At 39.9% G+C, this 9,861-nt stretch overlaps 1 long non-coding RNA gene across 1 annotated transcript; it reads left to right on the forward strand.

Annotated features, from left to right (window-relative positions):
* The first annotated feature begins 6,173 nt into the window (after positions 1-6,173).
* LOC130183807 (uncharacterized) lies at positions 6,174-7,108 on the forward strand. Its single transcript, XR_008829881.1, has 3 exons — positions 6,174-6,242; positions 6,532-6,582; positions 7,070-7,108. It is a non-coding gene; the product is annotated as an uncharacterized LOC130183807 (long non-coding RNA).
* The last annotated feature ends 2,753 nt before the right edge of the window (positions 7,109-9,861 follow it).

A 9,861-nucleotide genomic window follows, 5' to 3' on the forward strand; every position in this document is an offset into this window, starting at 1 on the left:
CCGTCCTAGAGGGATGAGGGAGAGGGTCAAACACTGTGCAGTCTTGGAGGCTCCAGTTTGTCAGCTTGCTGAAAACCTACTGTTATGCCAGGCAGTCATCTCTCTGACAAGAAACGCATTCTTGTTTTGTGTCATAAGTCAACGGGATCTTGTGTGGGCACAGCGTGTGCAAACAGTAAGTAAGTAGTTTTTGTACTTGGGATCAGTTTGTAGCGATTTGTCTTTACTTTGGCATTAAAAAGTCTTTTTTTTTTTTTTTGGCTGATCCATGTCAAAAAGAAAAAGCGTAATTAATCCACTGTGATTCAAAGTTTTACAACCTTTAATACTTTCTTAGGCATTGTGTGATCTTTAAAAAAATATATCTTCTGACAAGAAGTATCAAGAGCACACAAGGATGTTCACTATTCATTGCACTAATTGCAAGTAAGGATTAAAATGGCAGCAGCGGAGAACAAAGAGTTGACGATTTAAAAGCCATCTATGGAAAAGAGTACAAACACAGGACAATGGGGGAAAAAAAAGAAACATGCAATGAGTGTCTTAAATGAAAGAAAAAAAAAAAAAAGTCGAGAAATAAACCAAAGCAGCTTTTCATCTTTTTAAAAAACAGCACGAAGGTTTGATGCCTCACGGAGGAAGAGCTTGTGTCAAGAAAATGAAAAGGATTAGACACTGTTTTATGCTAATAGACATTTCCCTCAGAATTGTGACGGTATTTGATAGTGTAAAAAGTGAAGATCTGCAATTGTGGGCTTTTGTGTTACTTCAAATGTCTGTCTCTAAATGAAAAGCTCTGCAATGGAACATTAAAAAAAAAACACTCTCTCTGCTCGGAAAACGGATCACAGCTCGCTATAATAATGTCACCGAATGATGAAGCTGTTTTATAAACATGAAAGTGTGAGGTGGCACAGGCGCAGTACTTTTCTCAATCTCCCCGCCTGTGACCAGATATTCTTGCTGTGACCTCTTTAGCAGACTCATAGACATATCATTCTCCTCTGCAGGCAAGAAATTGATTCCTTTATTACTGGATGTTCACATATAAATTGAGATATACTGGCTCTACCTCTTGAACCAATATTTTAGATATATGTATGCATGTGTGCCACCTAATTCTTATTCTTCCAGCATACTGAATTTTAAACATTAGCACTTGGAAAGCAGGAATAAAATGTCTTCCCCAGTAACATATAATATGAATTCAGTCCCTTATGATGCATACCAGAAATGAAATGCCTTCTCTCCCCAACCAACACGCACTTCTCCAGCCTATTTTAGCAGATAATTTCAGATTCCCACATGAAAGACTATTCCATTAGGTGCACCTAACACAACTCTCCTGTAGCTCAAACATCCCAGTGTAACTGTGGTCCACTTCTCCCTTTTGTTTGTTCCAGCGAGGGCCCCCCCCACCCCCGCTCGTTATTTTTGGGTAATTAATTTAGAGGCTGTGTGCTTCGTTTGTTGCAACACCATAGCATTGATTCATGTTTACACCTAAGCTGCACAATTAACGGATCAATACCAAGTGGAGAAACATGGAGCTCTTCAGTCAGGCCTTTGTTGGACATAAATGAAAGCGGAGCCACACATATACAGTGTGAGCGCACACACACGCAACACCGGCAGTGCCTCCCTAACTACTCCATATGCAAATGTGCATGAGTAATGGCTGCAAGGTAGACGGGGAATGAGAATGAAGACAAAGCAGCTCTACATGTTTATTTACGAAGCCATGGGATGAAAATTTTAACATGCCCATGGACACGTAGTCCTTTGACGATTCAATATGACCTTTACATAATGCGTGATAACATTTGCACTAATTGCTTACATTTATTCCTCCATTACTGCAGCTTTCATATGCATCAGTAAAGTGCATCCGATTGAAAAGATACAAAAGTTTGCGGCAGTCTCCAGCTGTGAATGGTGGTGTCGGCATCACCACACACCTCTGATGGAAAAGGTCGGTCGGTGCTCTCTGTGAGGAGGCAGTTGGGGTACAGGGGTGTGAGTCACATCAAGGCGTTTTGTGTCATACTGTGTGATTGTGTGCATTGTGTAACTACCACCCAGTGCTGGTCAGGTGTGATGGATGTGAGACAGGCAGGGGGCTGATTGCTGTTGTGTCCACCCTCCCCTCAAGGGAGGGATGAGGTAGAAGGTCTCAGTTCCCTGATCACCGGTTGGTCGATGTAGGTGGGATGATGGAGCTTTTTAATGAGAGAGCATAAAGGTCAGTTTGTGTGCAAATGTGCATGTGCCCACACAGGCATGTGTGGCAAATGTGCAGGTATGTCGTTAATGTGGAAAAGAGGCAGAAAGTCCCTTTAAATCCATGAACATATTTTGTATTCCAGCAAAATAATCTGAGGAATACTGCCTGTTTTGTACTCCTGGCACACACCCTGCAAACTGTCGTGTGTGTGCGTGTGTGTGCCTGTGTGTGCGTGTGTGTGTGTGTGTGAGTGAGTGAGTGTGAGTGTCGGTGTGGTTGTTGGAACTCTTCCACAAACTACAGCAGGCAGCTGCTGCTGGGTGGAATCATCTCCATACCATAGAACAGCCAGACAGGCCACCGTCCAACAGAGAAGGATTTGGAGGATTTAAACTCTGTGAAGGTGAGGCGCGCACACATGCACACACACACACACACACACACACACACACACACACACACACACACATACCCACACCCCCACGTTAAACTGCACATACTCCAAAGAGAAAGAAAAAAGGACACCGGCGAAGCAATTGAGGTGGAGGAAGAGGATTTCACTTCTGTCCTCTTACCTCCTTTAAAGTGCTCTATCTCGGCAAACCACATTTGTTTTATTAATTTAATGTCACATCAGGAGTAGTCCGACAGGCGGCTGACTCAGAAACTCACTTCCCGGAACTTTTTTCTCTGTGTGCAAAGTACTAACGGAACAAAGCATCATCATGTAATAACAAAACAGGGAGAGAAAAAGGGAGAGAGAGAGAGAGAGAGAGAGAGAGAGACAAAGAAAGAGACAAAGAAGGGGGGGGCACTGGGGGATAAAAGTAGCTCCCCTCCTCCGATTAAATTGCCCTTTAGATAAAAGTAAATCTAGTAAAAGGCAGCGCAGAAAAATGGAAAATTATTAATGATTCTCTTCTCTAATGTGATTTTCAGCCTTAATATCGGAGATGAATAATATGGAAATGGGAGGTGGGGGGGTTGTGGGGCTCGGAGGGGGCATGTGTGTTTCTTAGTGTGTTGGGAACTTAATTCCTTTAAAACAACTCTGTTGGACAATAAACAAGACACCTCAAGGGAAAAGTATCTCAGTATCCATTTGGGATTTGAGGCAAGAATTGCTGCTGTCGCATCTATTATTATTGTACAGTTTTCCCAATGCAGACATGTTGATGTTGATGGGCAGCAGCGCTGTTACAAAACAAGGACCCCCCCCCCTCCTGCTCCCCGCTGCTCTGTCATCTATCACATGCATGTACATAAAGGATTCAAATATAAAAGAGATGAATGTGACTGGTCAGAAAAATTACATCAGAGAGGGTGATGGTAAAGTTAATAGAAAGTAAAGAAGATCTGTGTGTGTGTGTGTGTGTATGTGTGTGTGTGTGTGTGTGTGGTGGGTCGAGCAAATGTGAATTAAATTAGGAAACAATGCAATTGAGCAATATCAAGCCCTTTACAATTTGTAGCTAAAACTATCATTATTTGTTGGCTATCAGTGTAAATATGACCCAACTGTCTATAAATATATGAGTCTTAGTTAATGGCAACAATTAGCCTAAACATGTAAAATATTTAGCGATCACTGTATCAATTCAGAGATTCAAAATAAACGCACTGACCACATAACCGGACACCAATATAAGTGAATGCCAATGTTAAAAGGGAGAACAAGACTTTAGCCGCCAGGTCTTTCTCTACCCATCATTCCCATGGACAACTGGGAAATATGTCTAAATAATTCACAATGCCTGATTTATTTATTCTTTTACTTTGAAAATCTAGTCATCCCTGCACGTCCTGCTTGTTATTTCGACAATAGACCAAATCTCTCTACTTCAATATCTGTGTGTGGCACCTCCCTGTCTTTTCCCAGTAACAATGTTCCCATTTTTTTGCAAAAAGCCAAAAAAGAAAAAGTAGTCACTAGCACAGTACTTGACTCAACCCGACAGCTATACTTACCAATGTGACCAGTAGCACCGGTTCATCCGAGGTGACGGGCCGCAAATGTGGGTGCTAAATCCTGTGTGACCTCTCCAATCAACATGAAGCTGTAATTTTTCATCAACGCTGATTGTTGCTCTTCTGTTACATACAGCTGATTGCCTGCTTTTGCATGTTCATCAGCATATAAATGCTACATGTTTAGCCTCATCGCGCTCGACCTACAGAACAAACCCCTCCCACACACATTTCTGATCATAAAGGAGGACATAATGGTCCTTTATTAGTCTTTGCAGCCGAGGCTTGATTAAAGAGAATCTGCCTTTTTAAATAAGTCAATTTGTCCAACTACTCTGACTCATCATTGTCTATTATTACTTTTGCGCTTTGCAGGGATTCATCTGATTTTCTTAAACTTTTTTTTATCTCTCATAATGAAGACTGCCGGTGTCAAATGGTCACTCTCTAATAAGGCAACTGTTTCCTTTCTCCTCCTGTGTGATGTTGTTTTCCACTATTATCCTTCCACCAGTGTTAGTGAGCCCAAGAGGGCACTGTTTGATGTCGAAATTGGTGTCTCGCCACAGAGGTGGGAAATAGGAAATGAGTTTTGTAGCCTCTCCAAGGGATCGGCCAGGTTGTGGCAGTAAGTTAGCCTCAACGTCGGTCTGCATTTTTGACACTGCTTGGTATTTTATCAATATTCCTTTCTCTAAATGAAGGCCGCAGAGACTTTAAAGGACAGCCAATACCACCCCCAAAACCAGCAGAGAGCAGATACACCATAGATTGCAATGCAACATGCCCCCACTTAGCTTTGCTGACATTTATAACATAAAGTAATGCGTTTTAGTCTTGATAATGTGAGAGATTTGGTTCAAACTTTCTGACACAAAGGGAAAATGTCATAAATTTAATGAGAGTGGCGCAACAGTGGCCTACCTGGTTGAGCACATACAATTTATCAAGGCTGAGGCCTTACCGCAGAGGCCCAGGGTCAAATCCAGCACGGGCCCTTTGCCTAAAAGACTAGGAATAAAGACTAGGAATAAAAAAAAGCAGAGATACCAAACAGAGAGAAAATGCATCTGATTGCACAGTAATGACAAACGATAATGAAAAAATATCAGTGATGAATGGTGATGACTCCCCTAGCATTCTTCAGAGGCAGACAGCTCCTACAACTGAGCCGGTAATATCTCACAAAGCAATAGATTGTCACGGGTTGGTAAACTCGCTATTGGAATCATAAGGCCTTGTTTGACTTGAAATGCACTTGTGTGAGTATCACATAAGAAAAATGTAAAGAGAACAATGATATGTGATTGTGAGGTTGGACTTTCTCCCTTTTGTCAGACACAAATAATATAAAAGTGAAAAAAAGAAAATTCTCAGAAAGGCTGCATGCGAAGATGGTCTCGGTTTAAGTGGTTGGATATACAATGACTCAGCTACTAGCCAGCTCAGTATCTCAAGTAACTGGGTAAATATTAGATGAGTTTGCATCTCACACTTGACATCCAGTGCTAACATAGAAAATAGCATGGCCTTTATGTGGTGAGTTCACTTTCTTTCACTAATTTGAATTCTTATTAACCGTGAGCATTACATTTACCAACCTGTCACGAAACATAATCTAGGGTTTTGCAGAATTGTACAATATCTAAGTGTATATTTGTCAGTGACTGTCCTCTCAAGAAAAACTGTAGCCTCGGTTCTTTCAACAAGTGAACCCAAAATGACATGTTTACCTTCAAGTGACAGAGCAGATATTATGATAGGAGCAAATGAGGAAGTCAGATGGCGTTAACATAAGATAAACGTCCTGTTAGCAATGAATAAATTAAATACTGTGACAGTTAACAGAAAATAATCTGCCTCTGAGACAGTTGCAGGGCTGTAAAAGGCCTACCTGTTTGTGAACTACCGGCTTGCCTGCGTATACTCTTGACATGCTCACTCTTGGGCATGACCTGAGTGCTTCGTAGTCCAGGAAACCACTAAAGCAGAAATTGAGTCTCACAAGCAGCAATTGCAGTTACAAAAGTGTCATGATGGTGACCGACAGGTAATTATCTTGTTTGTTCTGTTTTGGGAAAGGGGGGGTTGTTATACCAACGTAGTGTTATGCTTCTCCGCTACGATCTCTGTCTCTGTAGTCCAGCAGTGCACCTTTGTGTGTTGGGGAAGTGGCTTTTGGAGGGATGGCTGAAGGGGATTTTTTCAATTGGATAATTTAAAATTTGGCTAGCTCATTGCTAACTTTGGCTAGGCTTGCTTGTATCTCCAGGATTACCTACTCTTTTTAACCCGAACCACCCAAACTCTAACCAAGTGTTTTGTGGTCTTACCTAAAGGCTGATGCTGTGGTGCTGACGGGGGCGTCAGATCAGGAAACACCTAAAAGGGTAATTCCCGTTAATTATATCTTAACTATGATTTTTGTAAGTTTTACCATCAGTATTTGTATTAGTAGTATTGTATCATAAGTTTAATTTTCCTGTGCAATATTGCAAACATTTTGTGTGCACTCCTTCTCAGTTCTGCCTCTAAACAAAGGTTTACACGATGTGTTCTGAAATTCTTTGGTGAATACAATGTTATCATATCCAATAGAAATTATAGCCAAAACTGTTGTTGAAAATGATCCATGTTTTGATAAACTGGACACATCCTTTAATGAGGCCAACAAACATAAAATCTAAATTTCTCCACTTGGAATATGGAGAACTAAATTTTTCCTCAGAGGAGTTTCGAGAGTAAAGTAAAATTTGCATTTTAATTTCAGTAGGACGTTAAGCTATCTAAATGGTCTGTATTCATTTTCCAAAACTTTAGTTTATTTTCTGTTTTGATATTTTGATTTTTTTTTTTTTTTCACTTTTATGACTGCAGAAACTCAGAGCAAACACAGTCTACAGCAGCATAAATCCCCCACCCCTGCTTCTGCCTCCCAAAGAAAGTGAAAGAAGTGGAGCGCAGTGATGTGAAGTTTCCATTCTTCAGTAACAGCTTTGTGACTAAGCTCCAGTATTGCTAATGCATAGCCTACAATTAATGACTGTTTCCTAATTAACACTCATCCAGGCAACACAATTAAAAATAACTTCAAAGAAAAACGTAAGCTCTAAAAATACTAAGCAGAGCAGGAACGGAAATAAAGTACTCCGTCTTACCACGAGATAACACACACACACTCACATACAATTCTATATGGCTGTATCACCACAGCCATGAGCATCGTTTAATAAGATAAGCATTTCAGGCTTCTATATCCTATTACGATCCCAATAATTTAGCTCCAGCCAAGGGTAACATAAACTTCATAATCTTTTGTGACCATTCAGATGTTGTTTTGTGTAATCATCAACATCTATAGGATGCCACCTAACAAGCTGAACTGTCTAAAGCAAACAACACAGCTCATTATGATTCATCTCCTCTACAAGGGAGCTGAAAGTTTTCGCTCGCTCGGAAAATTATAAACAAACCTTCTACTCCCTGCGTCACATCTGTCCTGGCCATTGCCTGATTGCTTTGTCGGCACTGTTTAATTGCCAATTAGAGGGAGGCCAGGACAGCAATCACAATAGGTATTTGAGTGTTTGTGTGTGAATGTGTGTTTCAAGACATCTAAGAGGTGGTATGCCAGACTAGGTAAACTGGTGATACATGTATGTTGCACATTCAGTAACAGTCATTTACAAATGCAATCGGTCTTGTGGATACAAATATATTTTTGCCTCAAACTAAATAAGTTGTAAATGAGGAAAAGTGGAAAGTGGATTGAGAGGTCATGGCAGGGGTAGTCACAGAGTCACCTCCTGTGCCTTTTCCTGCAAACAAATACATTTACAATTCTGATTTTAATGTTAAAAACAATATTTCTTTCTTTGCCTAAAGGGAATCTGATCATTTGCCTGGGATAATCTGACAAACAAGTTGTATAAAATTGTATTAAATTGAAAAGTGCACAGACACAAAGTCTATTCTCCCTCATGAAAATCTGTCTGCCAGCTGTATCACTGCAATATTATTCTGCAAATATGTAACAATAACTTGCAAACTATCAATAGATGTCATAAATATCAAGTCTTTCCACTGAATTGGGTGACATATTTGTGTATTATGAGTATAATGAATATTGCCAGGAATATGTTTCTTTGTTTGCTAGTTTGACGAGCTCAGAGGAATAGACTACAAGAATTTATCACCACAGAAGCATATATACACGCAGTGACACAGAAAATACTTGTTAGTTGGATAAATTCATTGTACGTTTTGGCATTTCTCTGGGATTTGTTGATAACAGTAGAGATATAATTATAACAGCATTATCCCATTAAGATCCACCATTTTGTTGATGTAATTTGTATATGCATAAGAAGTGCCCAACCTCCCTTATTTGGTCTCATTTGACAGCTAAAATGCCTGTCTTCAAGCTAGAGTGATTGACAAAGGCAGTAACTAATAGCAGCGCTTTCTCTGACTCTAAGAATTGTGTCATCAGCTTTTCGATTAGGTATGCTTACTGAGTGAAATCTGAACAGATTTTTGCAGGGAGACCTCCAGTTTGTAGCCAGTAAGCTAAAGAAAACAAGGAGACCACTGTCAAGCAGCCAGAAGGAGAGAAAATGTTTAAAATGTGGAGAGAAGTGATAGGAATAAAGTTGCTCAATAGTCTGCAATTGACTTTACTGATTATATTTATAACTTGGAATACTTTTATGAAAAATCTGTTTGATTTTTTTTTTTATCTGTGGACCCTTACAGATAAAAAATAATTTAAATAATTGAGGAGTTGATCCGGTTTGCCCAATGGCCGGTCCAACCATTGCACAGGGAAAGGGAAGAGGTGAGGAGGGACAGAGGAGTGCTTATGAGAGGGGTGGACACTCCAACTGTCTGGTAATATGCTGCCCCATATTTGTTTGGAGTATGAGTTCAACAAATGACTATCAAATTGACTATTTACAATTAACAAATAACTGAAATCACCTGCTACATTTTTTCATTTTCAATTTGGAATTTTCCGCTGAAACAACTCTGCATCTGTGAGAGTGGCATTTCATCACACAGAATCATTCTCAGGCATGTATTGGTCTTTGTTGTGTTTACTAGTGATGTTCCAGCCATTCAATAGGACATGCCTTCAGACAACCCCAAACTAACAGAAGGAAATAATGAGCAGTTAGCTGAGCTACCAACAAGGGTTAAAAAAATAAGGAGGACCCATTTTTTGGTGTATTAGCTTTCCTGATGATACAATGCGTGTGTGTGTGTGTGAGAGAGTCGAGTCGACTTGTCACTACAAAAGATGGTGGCAACACACCTCAAATATACTTTATAATTAGTCTATCTGCATGATTGACAGCAGCAAGTCTAATTTTTTGGGAGGGATTGTGTTTGCATTACAGTTTAAATTTGCATATATGTGATTACCGTAAATGTAATTAATACAACCACTTGTGAGTTTAATAGGTACTGTATACTGGTGCAATATAATCAATGCTTGTATTATAAGTCCTATTTTTCTGAATCTGAAATTCTGCAGATTCTGGCTGTATAGTTATTTCTTAAGCTGTAGTTTAATAGTAGTTTAAGAAAGGTGGACAAAACATTGCATTTGAATGGTCTAGTGTCCCTAATATAGTGGTTACCTCTGTAACTGGGTTCAAACTGCCTGC

This window comes from Seriola aureovittata, chromosome 16, assembly GCF_021018895.1.
Source record: "Seriola aureovittata isolate HTS-2021-v1 ecotype China chromosome 16, ASM2101889v1, whole genome shotgun sequence".
NCBI classification, from domain to species: domain Eukaryota; kingdom Metazoa; phylum Chordata; class Actinopteri; order Carangiformes; family Carangidae; genus Seriola; species Seriola aureovittata.